We start from the raw sequence: 16773 nt of genomic DNA on the forward strand, positions 1-16773 counted from the left end.
GAATTCTAAAGCTAAAAAAGTAATACATAAATGAAAGATCAAGCCCTTCCACAGCAGTCCATTTCACATCTTGATTATATGTCTAATTTCAGTCTTTAAATAATAACCTGTTAAATAATTCTTCATTCATTTATCCAGAATTGCTTTAGCAAATTTGAAGTTAATAACCTAGTAACACTTTCTTTCTAGACGTAATTTATTTTACAATTTTCGTATATTCTTTTCCTTTGATATTTTTATTTAGCGCGAAATTTCAGGTCAAGCCACGAGGAGCGCCACTTGCGACTTGTTTCCGATTTTAACAAGGCTAAATCCGGAAGTGTCGCGTATTGTCTCTACTGTATTTGGTATAACTCTTCGCGGCATCTTTAAGATGATGTCCGAAACACAACGCACGTCGTGGATGTAGATTATTTTGAAGACATGTTACATAGTATTGCCCGCTGTGTTGTTTATTCAATACATCAGCAGATATACTTCTGGAATGATCCGGTACTTAAAACACATAATATTGTAGAATGGAAATCGTCACAAAGAACACCTCCGACCCGGCTTGCATCACAAGAAGCTATCATGTCGACAACAGTTGCGAGGTATACAGGTAGGTAGGGCCGTCGCGTGGTATGTAGACGCCCAAGCCAAGGCTTAAATCGGCGCCCCCACCCCAAGTAAAGCTCGTAATTTTGTTCGTTCCAAAACTAGCTCTTTTGAGCCACTCCATTATCCACCACCTATGAACCCGCCGTGTGGCGGACTGGAAAAACAGGCAGCTATTATAAATAACCGCATCACGAATCACCCACCCTCCACTACATATTTGATATACATATACTAAGATTTGATTTATTCATATACAAAATACAGTCCTTGATTTCTCATTATTTGTTCTTGTCTTTGGTAGGTACTCTTTTTTGTCGTCTATATACAAACTTTGAAACATTGAAAGGTTCGCGTGCCTTTTTCATTAGCAAATGTTGTCAGAATTTCTCTAAAGTCTTAATCAGCGTCATTTTCTATTGCTAGAATGGCAAGAGAGTTCAACCTTTCCTGTGCCACTGGGGAGCGCAAATACGTTTTTATAAGCTTAAGCTCACTAAAGCTTCGTTAGGCACTAGCAACTGTCACGGGTATTATTAGTAACACTCTTAATGCGACCCACAAGTTTGGAAACAAATCTTTACTGTTTGTGTCTTTGGTCATACGCAATACTTCTTTTGGTGTGACTGTGTCCTTTCCATGATCCAAAATCGAACTTACATGTAAAAGTTCAAGATACACTTCAATGCCGATGATATCAGACACTTTGGTTGTTTTGTCAGTTAAATGTCTTTCAAGGTTCAAATAACTGTGTTTTAGATATTTTCCTGGAAGTTGAGCAACATTACCCAAAAATCCCCACACTGTTTGTGTTCTTTCAACGCAGTTAACCTCCTCTTAAGTGAGTTAGAAACTTGATCCATTAATGGATAAAAAATTTCTCTCATAAATGTTTCTTCAGGTGACGATTGCACTTCCTCAGAAGACTAATACAAAAATACGTTTTCGTTTTCGAATTCTTTTCTTGGGAAAAACAGGTTCGATACCAAGTTCAGCAGCTATTCTTTTAGCGGAGATTACTGCGTCCACATATCCATTTTCTCGAAATCTGTTTAAACACTCCACTTATTTAACTTTTCAAAACGGTCTGCCTAATTATTCCACTTAAAACCCATTGCTTGATCAAAATGTATCTTTGATGAGGGATTAAACAATCTACAACAGAAACTGATGTCTACCCCTTTCCCTTGAATGCTTTTACTGATCAAATTAACTTCAAAAAGAATGTCATTCCACAAGATCAAAGTTACGAAAGTCGACCATCTGATTAGTCAAAGATTGAGCTTCGGAGGCTGTTTGGGTGTCATCAATTTTGTCGCCTAATTCAACCAATACTTCCCTAACTTCCGCGTATTGGTATCTAAGAGCCTGAACAGCACTTATGCAAGATTCCCAACGCGTTTCACACACTTGTTTTAAAGTAAGTGCTTTAGTATGGTCGCTTATTACACACTAGCGATTCGTTGAACTAGAGAAGATGGTAAAGAGGCGTTGTAAAATAACAAATAAGGATGTAGGCTTAACTGATGATTTTGCTCCATCAGCAATTACTAGGTTTAGGCTATGGCACCTACAAGAAATGAACACAGGCAAATGGAAGTTGGCCAGAACACCAGCTTGATCTCCTTTATGTACACCTGCCATGTTGGCGCAGTTATCGTATCCGTGACCACGACAGTCCGTCATGTTCAAACCACACTCTTTTCAATTTTTTTGAACAGCAAGTCACCGAGAGATCCCCCGGTGGTTTTTTGACAATTCGGTAGGTTATAAAGCTTTCTTCTACTTTTATCTTCACATCATCGTCTTCAGTGACGTAGCGAGTCGTTAATGAACCTTGCTCCTTGTGTCTTACGTGTGGAGCACAATAATGGATAACGGAAAAATATCTGGCTTCCTTTATTTTCGTTAAGATACTTCGCTTTACTTAGTCAACTATTATAGTTATTAGCTCATTTTGTATTGACACACTTAATAAATGAAAATGTGTTTCTTTGTAAGTTATACGTCTTAAGTGTTCCATTAGTACATTATCAAATTTCCGTAAAAGTTGCACTAATCCAAGAAAGTTTCCATACTTTGGTGAAAACTTTGGAAAATGACCCACGAAAAGCCATAGTGTGCTCAGCTAGATATAAAGAAATTTCCAGTAACCGTCGCAATACTTCTTCTGATCGCTGTCCATCAGTTTCAATTTGCTTCACGGTGTGCTGTTTGACTGATGTGTCTCCTTTAATTTTGCTGCTTCAAACCATGTAGCCATGTTTTTTAAATGGTCTGGTGACAACTCTTGGGATTTTAAACGGTCTGCGAAGTGTTTCCAGTTAAAACCCATTGCTTGACCAAAATGTGACTTTGACGAGGGATTAAACAATCTACAACAGAAACACTGGACAGAATATGACTTTTCTGAATAAATCAACTATGGCCTTGATATTTTTCTCCATTTTCCAAACACCTATACCGAAATTGGTTTGAAAAGTGCCTATTTTCGTAATTTTTTGGTAATCATGGTCTTCTTTAGAATATTCAGTCGGCCATTTCAAAACAAACTCATCACGCCGAATGTGCGAAATATGCGATGGCCACGTTGCAGGATCTAAAGTAATCACTGGCACCTGCTCCGGTTTCAATTTCATTGTCTGTTGACAGTTCTGTCACTCTTTTATTGCCCTTATCACTATCACGATCACTGTGATCACGATCGCTTTTAACGGTATCATCAGTAGGGGAAGATAAGGTAAACATTCAGTGTCTTTGGCCTCTTGACTGCTACTTTGTGAGGAGGAACTACAGCTAGGTGCAAACGTACTGGTCTCAGCCACGGCAACATTTTGTGTTGTATTAGTTTAAAACAAATTAATTTTGGCACTTTACTTAATAAAGCCTCATTCTTTATTCTTTATTTATTTTTCTCCAGATCTACCGTATTTCTACCTTATTGATACATTAATGGAGAAAAAATAATATTGCCCAAACTAGACAGGCATTATCTAAGACACACATAGAACAGATTTTCATAAAATAACTAAAATAACATTAAATGAATTACTGCCAATTTGCCCACGGACATCTCCCTCATGGAGAACCGAAAAGCCTCATTCACTAACTCGCTTTCCTTGCATAACTTTTTCCTTTGCACCCCTCACAACTTTTTCGACATAATTCTTGAGTTTTCCACTAATCACTATCACTATCCACTTCACAACATCGTTCAGTATTCATAAAGCTCTTAACGCACGGAAGAATAAACTATTTGCAATTGGAGTAAACAGCGACGGTGTGTCTATATCAACATCACTATAAAGCCAAGTAACCAAGACAAGAGTAAACTGTGTCCGACGCGCACTGTGTGTGGGGAGGGGTGTTGATGTCGACTTGCCGGCGCTGATGAGTCACGATCCTACTCCCACCCTCACCACCTTCTACCACAGTGGAGAGCGCTGCTCAGTATACACAGTTCTACAGTGCTTTATGCATAGAGAGAATCTGTGCGCACAAAGACATAAATCCATTGTGTTATTCTATAACACAGAGACCAATTCAGTCGTATATCGAATTAGACTACAAACACATAAAATATTATTTTTTATCCACGGCGGCGCAACCCGCCCCCCGATCGCGGCGCCCAAGGCGACGGCCCTGCAGGTAGGTGTACAAAGACCGACTCCAATCCACAGACCGTAATGTTACTCTCGACCGTTCAAAGATGGCGAATTGAGTAGCCGTATATTTTAGAAATGTGGGTTGGTTTTGGTTTGTTGTTATCGTATGTAGTCGGTGTAATTTTATGAAAGTTAAGGAAACTTTTTAGTTTCTTCGTAGAGTATAAGTGAGCGAGTGTATTTATATGAATCAGTGGACACTTAGTATCTGTAGTTACATGCAGTAATACGAGAATGTGTTTGTCTGGATTTGGTTGTAAAGCAGGTTTAAGTCTAACTATGGCAATGCCTCTCATACAACTATTCGTAAGTTTTCTTTGGAATAAAACATTCAGAGAGAAATGGATCAGGAATATACATCGGAATTATTTTGAAGTCGATGAGAAAACTATTGTGCATACATCATTTTGAGAATAAGTCTGAGTTTAGGGAAGACTTGTCTCTAATTCCAAACGGTGAACCTATCCGTGTTCTTCGAAAAATATTAATTTAGGTAGATTATAATTGATATTGTGATATTGGGTGAGCGTGTATATGCTTCGAAGTGTCGATTGATTTAGATGCAAGTGTATTTTAAGATAATCTGTGCTTGCCTGCTGAAATGTATGGCTGGATCCTGGAGTATAACAAAAATTGCAAGTGTGAGACAAATGGAGCAATCTGTACACTGATACACAGAAGAAATAGTGACTTGGAGGGATTAGCTGGGTTTGTAACGCATGCTTTTACACTACGAACACATTCCGATTCAAGCTGTGGTTATCTATTATCAAGCAGTCTGCACCGAGCTGAAGCTCGCCCATGTGGTTAAATATCAATGTTTAAGAGTTAATAGAGTTTTTGCACTCATATTCTTTAATGGGTAAAAACCTATTGTATATTAAGTTTCTGAATTTTTCATGACTAAGGTAACTATTATTGTGTGAAGTGCTGCTGTCCCATATGTCAACGTTATGCTAGCATTACTGGGGCCGTTCATTGGGTTAATGTAATCATTTCGGTTGTACTCGGGCTGAGTGGCTCAGATGGATAAGGCGCTGGCTTTCTGAACCCAAATTGCAGTCCTATGGTATTTGAAGGTGCTCAAATACGTCAGACACGTGTCGGTAGATTTACTGGCACGTAAAAGTACTCCTGCGGTACTACATTCCTGCACTTCGGCGTCACCGAAAACCGTAAAAAATGTCGTTAGTGAGACGTAAATATAATAACATTATTATTTCGGGTGTATTTCCCTTTCATAGGGTGCTGAATATAATAAATTGTACCACTTCAAAATTAAGGCAACAAATTATGTTTCATAGTTCTCATGAGAAGGAATAAATTGAAGTATTTTGCAACTTAATTTAGTTTTAAACATTCAGAAGGATGTAATAAATATAATTTAAACAGTTTTATCATGTATACTGTTTTCGTCTATTCAGCTATGTGAAATCTAAGAGAAAACGTTATTTGACTATTTGAAATTTCTAAATAATCAGATTGTTGTTCTCTTTTCTAGTAGAAGATATGTGATTCTAGTTGATTATATGTGGTGCGCACTTGGTGGAGAAGCGTTTTCGTATGTGAAAAAGATATTTTCCCTATGATGTTATATTTATCATGTTAAATTACCGTCGTTTATATAATATGTACGTGATATTTTCGTGTTAACCAATACACAGAGTCCGGCTACTTCGGCCGTCAAGTTATTTTAATATTACGGTCTGAGGATTGAGTCGGTCTTGGGTGTACGCCTATCTACAGTTATTCAATAATTCTGAACTGTTATTCAGCTTAGATGACCACCTCAGGTAACTCGTGAATTTTTTAAGATACTGACATTGTGTTTTCACTTTTGTTAATGGTATAAAGGGGTTCATAGTTGAATATCCAGCACTTTTCTATTTTTTCAAAATCTATTGGCACACACGTTTCCATATCAGAACGCTGATGGTATACTATCAAGCTTGCGCTCGTAGTTAATGGAACGTCGAACAGATCGCAGCACTGGAGAATCGGCCTTCAGAGCATTGCCTATCACTATCCTGTCATCAGGAGAGAATAGAGGAATAAAATATGGACAGCTTCTTACACCACGGATGCCATGATCGAGAGGAAACAGGCAAAGGTAAACGGGAAATTAAGATACATATTTACAAATTGGGCATCCATTGTTTACATCATGAAAATTAACATTACCCAAATGAAAATTGCGTCTGCCATTTGTGTTAAAAACAGAGTGGGAGATATCACATCGTCCGTCGTACTGAACGCTTCTTCTGGCAACTGTCTCATATACGTTTTTTTTCAGTCCAACGAACTCTGTTACGCCATAAATTGTCACGGTGGTTCATAGCACTTAAAAACGCTCTCAGCCAGGCAGACCTAGTAGTGTTTCGCGAGGTTTCACCTCCGGACCTTACATCATATCTCCTTGTCTCGTTTCGAGCTCAAGACACATGTTGTATTTTTCTTATCATCAAATCAAATCAAAATCTCTTTATTTGCAAATGAGGTGTCTACCTCGTTGGCAAATGGTACACTAAAATTCATTATTGTCAAGCAATAAATATTAAATTAACAAGAGAAGAAAATTTTCCTATAATACAATATTATACAATTTACGCTAACAATGTGTTCTATTAAACACACAGCTCATCCTTAATAAATTTATATTGTTTACAAAATTCTACTTATAGTATCTCCTGTACTACTTACAAATATAGTCAACTGATATACAGTATGTAGAATTACTTCAAATGATACTATACAACTGGTATAAGATTAATATTTACATTGCATTTATTTACTCATTTACTTTTTTACCCGTTCTGGAAAGTAAGTAGCATAACGACCTGCTGCGTCTTAACCAGGGCCCCTTTTGCCACCACTTTTTAGAGTTCCTGAAGGGCCTTCACAGCTACCGTTGCGGTCCCAGGGCCTTCGAAGTCCCATGTCCATTACACAGAATATACCTAATGTACCCCAACCTATAGCTGTAGGTTAATGTGTAAATAAATCGTTGTTTTATTTCATCAGTATTGTATTTCTTCTTCATGAAAAATACTTAATTGAACCTTTTTACACTCGGGTATTCTATTACAGACACTTGCACTTCTTACTCATACATTTTCTCCGCTACTCAGAAGATCACAGAATTGTGGATATGATCTTGCTCTCATCTTCTAAGTGTAAAAACATATCCATGATCCGATTCATAAAATGGCGGCAGTGAGTGTGTGATATATTAAGTGAAGTGACGAAAAAACAAATTTATGTGAGTAATATCCACAATTCTTCAGGAATATACTACAGATCAGCAGCATTAATAACTCAGGAAACCATTAAAACCAAATCTAATTAGCACTCAAACAGTTACAACTAAATAAATAAGATAAACAACATCATGGTGTTCGTTTGCTCCCCGTGTGGCAAGAAATAAAAAACAATCGACGAGCTGGAAGCTGTGATGGTAGATGCAAAGGTAAGGTTCCGCGTAATATGTGTAAAAATGAACTAAGAAACTCTCCAAAATTTCCGTGAGGAAGAACGATTCCAATGGTCGTATAAACTTGAAGACTGCATTGCACAACCTAACATAAATGAGGTTATGGTGAACTTTTCTAAATGACTTGAAGAATCCCTTAAAGTACTAACGGAAGAAAACAAAGAATTACGGAAATTAGCAACCTTTCTTTCCGAAAAACATGATGACCTCAAGAACGAACTGGACACTTTGATGAAAGATAAGAAAAATGCGGAGATTGCGACAACGGCAGTCGTGAACGAGCTGGAAGACTTGAAGCAGTATCAACGCAAAAATAATTTACTAGTGTATGGAGTTCCTGCTAAAAAGGATGAAATAGTGTTCCAGAAAGTAACTGAAGTTGACAAGGCGCAGGGAGTCGATATAAAGCCCGAAGATATTGACGCTGCTCACAGACTTCCATCCACGAAACCTGGATCACAACCGGTCGTCGTGAAGTTTGTTAATCGACGGAAGAAAGAAGAAATCCTCAGTAGCAGACGACAAAAGAAGACACTAAAACCTAATGAATTCGGATATACTGTAGTTCGGTAAATAACATCTATCTCAACGAGCATTTAACGCCTAGGAATGAGGCCCTCGCCAAAGAATTCCGCGAGCTACGGCAACAGGGCAAAATATTTGGCACATGGGTCATGGACTGTAAAGTGTATATCCGTAAGTTCCAGGACGGTCCTTCGAGGTTAATGGCAAACCCTGAAATTCTGCATGAACTTGCTCACTTCAGCTGATCTGGAAACAACGAGTAATCTTTCCTTGTGTTGTACCCACTTCAGTTCGAAGCTTTCTTCTTTTAATTTCAAATTTTTGTCCTTATATAACCAAACCTGGATCCGAAAACAAATTTCTTAAAGTAGAGGAAATTAATTGTGAAAACCTAAATAATTTTATTGAAGATAGAGTTTTAGAAAGTAGATCTTGTGAATTGAATGGCCTACACATAAATGAACAAAGCATGAGGAATAAATTTGATGATATCCAAATTATCTTAGATCAGATTAAAGAAGTAGATATTCTTGCAATCTCCGAAAGTTGGATAACCAGCAAACTAACCCACGCTTTTGAAATAAAAAACTCCATTTCTCATCATATGGTAAGAGAGCACATAGGTGGGGATGTTTCGCTTTATGTTTCAAACAAATGGAAAAGAATGTCATAAAGGAAGTGAATAAATCTCATACCATACTGCAAGTCATGATTACAAAAGGAAATCGAAGATATGAAATCATTACCATCTATAACCCACAGGAATGTTTTATGTTCGATCTAGAAAATATCCTATATACTAGTTCAGGGCATACTTCAATAATACTTGGTAATACAAATATAGACTTGCTCTCAACCTCCAGAAACAGAACTTTGTAAGACAATTTAATAACAACTTACGGCTATGGAACATGTAATAATAAATACCGAACTAGAATAACGAAAATAACCTCCACATTAATTGATCACATACTTGCCACAAACAGTAGTAAAATGTCATGTAGTCAATATAACAAATAACTTAAGTGATCACTACCTACTGGTGTGTGAAATTTCTAGTGCAAAGTCAGTTCTAGAAGTGCCAATAATCAAATATAATGGTAAGCAATTTGTAAATTACAACAAATTAAATCAGTACATCCTACAAAATAAATTTAACTGTGATGAAATGGACATAAACACTTATTATAATAAATTTATTGAGTATATTAGCACGGAAATTGGAACCAGCTCAATTTCAATAAAAAGAAAAAACAAAGATGTTCCCTTAAAACCTTGGGTTACCCAAGAATTACTAACACATTCACATCAAAGACTCACTGTTTTCAACAACTACGCAAAAAAACCTCCGCAGAAGTAATTGAAGAATACAAAAGAATCGGTAATAAAATAACAAAATTTAAAAGAGAGTTACAAAGAAGTTATTATGAACACATTACAGAATTGCAAAAACTGAAAAGAAACATGGTATGTAGTCAATGAAGTGTTAAATAGGAAGCTTGGACATAAACATGAAATCAGCCATCTGGTGATAAAATGATGTCAGCATTACAAACACAGAGGACATATGCAATAATCTGGCACATACAGGGAAACTTGCCAGAAAACCCAGACCCTTAAATCAAGATCTATGTACAAGGATCTGGGTTCCAGGGACGTTCTCCACTCATGTGTCAAACGTTACCCAATTGCAACAGTCAAGTTTTAGGGAGGAAGGAGGTCTGAGATTGCTCTTGGTAAACTGTCAGAGTGTAGTAAATAAACAATTAAAATTCGGTACATTGATGGAATCTTATGAGACTGATGTGGTGATAGGAGTAGAATCATGGTTGAGAGAAGGGGTGGGTAATAGAGAAGTATTTCCAGAAGGGTACACAGTCTATCGTAGAGACCGAGGAGATAAAAAGGGCGGGGGGTGTTTATTCTGGTGAAGGAAACTTATTGTTCACATGAATGGTTTACCGATGAAAGGGATGAAATATTAGGGATAAAATTAGTTTGTCATAATATGAAGGAGGTGGGAATTATAGGTACATACAGGCCTGCAAGAGAGGAAAGAGACATGGAAATATTTGAGAAAATAATAGATTATACTCATAAAAACAATAATAATGATACGGTAATAATTGGGGGAGATCTAAACTTGCCTGAAGTTGAATGGAATGGAGCTGCAAGTGAAGCCCATGAACAGAAACTGGCAAATAAGTTAATTTAGGAGGGAGGATTTACACAAGTAGTACAAGAACCGACTCGTCTCAATAACTTACTAGATGTATTCCTGGTTAAACCATGGGAAATTGTTGATAAAACTGAGGTAATTGAAGGAATAGGTGACCATAAGGCTGTAATAATGGATGTAGGACTGGTACCAAAAAGGCTTAATAAGAGGGTCACACAAGACAAGAAATTATACTGAAAAACTAAAGTTGATGAATTTGGGACTTACCTTAAATCACAATTCAGTTGTTGGATAAGTGAAGGGAGTAATGTGGATACACTTTGGACTAAATTTAAAGGAATCATTTGGGAAGGAGAGAAGAGATTTGTACCTGTTAAGAAGGGTAAAATGACCTCAGACCCTGTTTATTACACAAGGGAAATAAGAAAATTAAAAAGAAAATGTAGAATAGTAAACAGGAAAATCAAAGAGGGTAGGGAGAATAGAGAAACTAGAAAACAGCTAATGAGGGAACTGAATGGAGTGAAAAAGGCAGCAAAAGAGAATTATATGAATGGCATTCTTCAAGAGGGTAATGACCAGAAAGGGAAATGGAAAAAGCTGTATTCATATATCAGGAATCAAAAAGGAAAAGGAATCCAAATTCCTACAATGGTGGGAGAAGGGGGTGAACACTATTTAACAGATACTGAGAAAGCAAACCTCTTCAGTAGGGAATTCAGAGATTCAGTAGAAGATTGTCAGGACTTGGAAACCATAACAGAAGATAGAGAGGGAGAGACACATAGGGAAACAAGAAGCTTCTCATTCACAAATGAAGATATTTTCAGAGAAATCCAACTGCTTCAGCAAGGAAAAGCAGCAGGAAGTGATCAAATTACTGGGGAGGTATTAAGGACAATGGGGTGGTATATAGTGCCTTATTTAAAATTTCTCTTTGACTATGTCATAAATAATAGTGTAATACCAAAGGAATGGAAGGAATCTATAATAATACCAATTTATAAAGGAAAGGGTGATAAAAGGAAACCAGAGAACTACAGACCAATCAGCCTGACCAGTATAGTTTGTAAAATACTGGAGAGTTTAATAGCAAAGTACATCAGAGGGATATGTGATGATAAAAATTGGTTCATGAGGAGCCAGTATGGATTTAGAAAGAAATTTTCTTGTGAGGCACAACTGGTGGGATTTCAGCAGGACATATCAGATCAGTTGGATTCAGGAGGCCAGTTAGATTGCATAGCCATAGATCTTTCCAAAGCCTTTGATAGAGTGGAACATGGAATATTATTAAAGAAATTGGAGGGAATAGGATTGGACGTAAGGGTTATACGTTGGATAAGAACATTTCTAAATTCAAGGGTTCAGAAAGTCAAAGTAGGAAATAATATATCACAGGAAGAGAAAGTTTGGAAGGGAATTGCACAGGGTAGTATAATCGGTCCGTTACTTTTCTTAATATACGCAAATGATTTAGGGAACAATATAACATCAAAAATAAGATTGTATGCAGATGACATAATTGTTTATAGGGAAATAAATAACATTGAGGATTGCTCAGAATTACAAAGGGACCTTGAGAGTATCCAAGAATGGGTTGAAGAAAATAATATGAAGGTTAATGTAGGCAAATCAACTGTTACAACATTTACAAATAGGAGCTTTAAAACTGAATTTGAATATACTTTGGATGAGGTAGCTATCCCTAAAGATGGCAAGTGCAATTACTTAGGTGTGAGATTTGAATGTAATTTGCACTGGAAGGGTCATGTTGATGACATTGTTGGGAAAGCATACAGATCGTTACATGTCATAATGAGGCTACTTAAAGGATGCAACAAAGAATTAAAAGAAAAAAGTTACTTAAGTATGGTTCGTCCATTATTGGAATATGCGAACAGTGTTTGGGATCCTCACCAAGAATACCTAATAAAAGAACTAGATGGTGTGCAGAGGAAAGCAGCAAGGTTTGTAACAGGGGATTTCAGGAGAAAGAGTAGTGTATCAGAAATGTTAAAGGAACTTGGTTGGGAAACTTTAAGTAAGAGAAGGGAGAAAACTAGACTTATAGGATTATATAGAGCCTATACAGGAGAAGAAGCATGGGGAGATATCCGTGAGAGGCTTCAGTTGGAAAATAATTATATTGGTAGAACTGACCACAAGTACAAAATTAGAAGGAATTTTAGCAGAAGCGATTGGGATAAATTTTCATTCATTGGGAAGGGCGTGAAGGAGTGGAACAGTTTACCAGGGGTAGTGTTTGATCCTTTTCCAAAAATCTGTACAGATATTCAAGAAGAGAATAAACAACAAGAGAGAAAGTAAATGAAATGTTAGAGGGCATTCGACCAGTGCAGGATATTGTAAATAAAAATGTGTGTGATTAAATTAATTCCATCCCCTTGTCTATGGAGTTTGGACAGCCTAAGTAGGGGACTGCCTGTAGGGGTGAAGTACAGTGGGGACTTCGAGGGCCCTGGGACTGCTACGGTAGCTGTGAAGGCCCTTCAGGAACTCTGAAAAGTGGTGGCAAAAGGGGCTCTGGTTAAGACGCAGCAGGTAGTTATGCTACTTAGGTTCCAAAATGGGTAAAATATAAATATGTAAATAAATTCAATGTTAATTTTAATCTTATACCAGTTGTATATTATTATTATTAGAAGTAATTTCACATACTGTATATGAGTTGTCTATGTTTGTAAGATATTATATAAGTAGAATTTTGTAAACAATATATATTAAGGATGATTATTAGCGTAAATTGTATAATATTGTATTCTAGGAAAATTTTCTTCGTCTCTTGTTAATTTAAAATTTAGTGCTTGACAATAATGTATTTTAGTGTACCATTTGCCACCGAGGTAGACACCTCATTTGCAAATAAAGAGATTTTGATTTGATTTGATTTGATTTGATCTAAATGAACTATACGTTAACGTAGCTGAAAATATAAGAATAGGTCTTCCTGAAGATGAACAAGTTCATGGCAGCACAACAGCTGAAAGTGTCTCTAACTGATGAATGTGAAGTGGTCAAAATTATCACTTCTCCAAAAAATAAAACAATTTAACAGAAGATAAAATAGCCAATGTCATGTTAAAAACCTGTGTTGACAGTTTAGTGCCATATATTGTGGAAATTATTAACCGTTCAATTCTCAGTGGAGAAATGCCCAATTACTCAAATGTGCCAGAATTTTACCCATCTTTAAATCAGGAGATAATACAGATCCATCCAATTACTGGCCAATTAGTATATTATCTGCAATTGGAAAACTCATAGAAATGATAGCAAAACTTAGATTGGTACATTTTCGGTGTAAAACTAATTACTTTTCGAATAATCAGTATGGGTTTCTCCCAAATATAGGAACTTATAAAGCCGTATTTGATACAGTAATAGATGTTCAAATTACCTTACCTGAAAATAAATTAGCTGCAGTGCTACTCGTAGATATTAAAAAGCATTTGGCCTGGTTGACTACAAAATACTTCTGAACAAGTTAAAAATAGCAGGAATTAGGTGTTAGCACACAAATGGTTCTAAAATTATGTATCAAACCGAACACAATATGTGATGATTAATGATACTACATGTTCTAAGCAGCAAACAAACGGGAGTACCGCAGAGATCAGTACTAGGTCTCATAAATTGATCATAAATGTGACTAAAACAATATACATAATCTTTCATAAAACAGCCCATAAGATCACAGCGGCTAACACTGTTACACCAAAGGAACAAGTAATAGAGCGAGTGAACGCGGCTAAGTATCTTGGTATAATATTAGACTGAACACTTTCTTGGAAAAGCCATATTGATTATGTAATCAGCAAAATTACCCCTTTGATAGGAATAATGCACAGATTAGATACAGTAATTTTTATCAATTGAAGTGTATACGTTATGCAATGATCCAATCACATCAAACATACACAAGCTTTATTTGGGGAAAATGTAAGAAAGAGTATATTAACAATTTGGAAATCCTACAAAAAAGATCCATCAAAGTAATGTATGGATTCCCCTTCCTCAAACCGTCACATGATGATTTTTCAGAGTCAAATATCCTGCCATTCCATAAACAAATTGCATTTTCAGTGGCAGTTTTTATGTATAACCTAGACAGGGAATTAACACACTCGACTCTTAACTTCTCCCATTTTGGTGAAATTCATAGATATGAAACTAGAGGATCGTTAAGGATATATGCCTCTCACTCTAATTCAGTAAAGTATGGAGTAAAAGGCATAGAATAATCAATGTTTAGGGAATATAATGTGTTGCCTCCTGTTATAGAGAAATCTAAATCGGTTAAATGTTTTAAGAAATACTGAAGGAATATTACTCTTATACAGATGTCTTAATATAATCTCTATATAACTTGGTTTAATTAATACAATAATATATAGTCCATTTTAAATATTTTACAGCCATGCAATATCTGAATATATACTTCTGAAAAACTATGATGCTAACATGTTAAAAACAATCAATATCTTAGTTATCCAAAAATGTACATGTCACATTACAGAAAAAGCTATTGTATGTAAAATGTAATTATTGTGTCCCTATCACGAGCCAGAGGCTCATGGGACCTTTTGTCACCAATAAATAAATAAATAAATAAATAAATAAATAAAAAAATAAATAAATAAATAAATAAATAAAAATAAATACATTTCTCCGTGAAGTGGAAAATATGTACCAGCTTTATTTAGGAATAACACTACTACTTTTTTCTTTATATTCCCCTGCTTGCGCATACACATACTCTAAATCATGTTCCATGATCGTTATTTGCATCACAATTTCATTGCACCCTCCCCTAGCTTTGTAGAACATGTTCGCATGTCACCAGACCAGGCACGTCAAATTTCTTCCACTTTCATGCCAAGTTTAAGACTTTTTAAATGACGATTCTAAAGCTTTAGGTGAGCTCAGGTGATAGTGTGCTGGCGTCTTACCGCTGGGTTCCATTATTCAAATTCCGGTCACACCATGTGAGATTTGTGCTGGACCAAGCGGAGACGGACAGGTTTTTCTCCGGGTACTCCGTGTTTCCCTGTCATCTTACATCTTTCATTCCAGCAAGAATATCCGATATCATTGTAGGGAATTCGAGATGACTAAATAAAGACACTACTTTCTAAGAGTGACACATCTTTGCATTTCCTTCTATTATGTCACAATTACCACCTCTTGATAAGGCATCATATATGACACAGAAGGGAATAAAGGCATAGGTATAAAAGTCAGTACTCTATGGTTGTAAACTTAGAATAAAAGTCACTTTACACTACATTTGCGTATTTTGTATAACACAAGAATGATTTGCTGTGATGGAAGTTGTGCAACGATAAGATTCATAATCATTTATAGGGCAAAACTTTAATTCGTAATGACCAAAAAGTAACATACTTACCTTCTTAAGTAAATACTAACATCAACAAACCTTTAATCAATAGCAGCTAAATCCTTTTATGATAATCCCTACTAAAAAGTTTGGCAAAGTTTTTACCACAATCCTATTAGAGACATGCATGTTTTGTGGTCAATAAATGATTTTTTTGCTAGTTGTTTTACGTCGCACCGACACAGGTGGGTCTTACGGCCACGATGGGACAGGAAGGGGCTAGGAGTGGGTAGGAAGCGGCCGTGGCCTTAATTAAGGTACAGCCCCAGCATTTGCCTGGTGTGAAAATGGGAAACCACGGAAGTAGAGTATCTAGAAGAATTCTGGACCAGCTTTGCGAGAGAAGAATTCTGGACCAGCGGCAGCCACTGCGCATGCCCCGTGCGCTTCACTCCCTGAAGGGGCCTCTCACTTGCCAAGGCACGTGCGGGGGGGGGGGGGGCGCCTCTCGCTGTCAAGGCTACACACAAGTGTGGAATGTCGCTCCTTGCGGTGGCTTACTACTGCTATGCTTAGGGTGGGTGGGCGTGATAGGTGACATCACTTGTTTTGGTGCATAATTGAGTATCTTTTTACTGAAAGGTATTGTAAGAGCAAAACAAGTTCACTATTAACCTTACTCTTCTAGTAGAGATTTAAAAAAAAGATCCTCTATTGAGTGTAATAAAACTGCTTAGCTCAATTATCAAAAAAAATATTCTACCCTACTTGCCTATGTGATTACCTCTTGAATTGTTGATGTTGGTGACAGGAAAGACATTTTGACAAAAATCATCATGTTAGATATGGTACTAAATTTATATATATTTTTTTTGCAGAGTTCTTTTTACTTGTTAGGGGGCATGTAGGAAATGTTAACTACACTTACCCAGAGGTCTTTATGTAAGAGGTAAAT

This window comes from Anabrus simplex, chromosome 1 (genome assembly GCF_040414725.1).
Source record: "Anabrus simplex isolate iqAnaSimp1 chromosome 1, ASM4041472v1, whole genome shotgun sequence".
In the NCBI taxonomy this organism is placed as follows: Eukaryota; Metazoa; Arthropoda; class Insecta; order Orthoptera; family Tettigoniidae; genus Anabrus; species Anabrus simplex.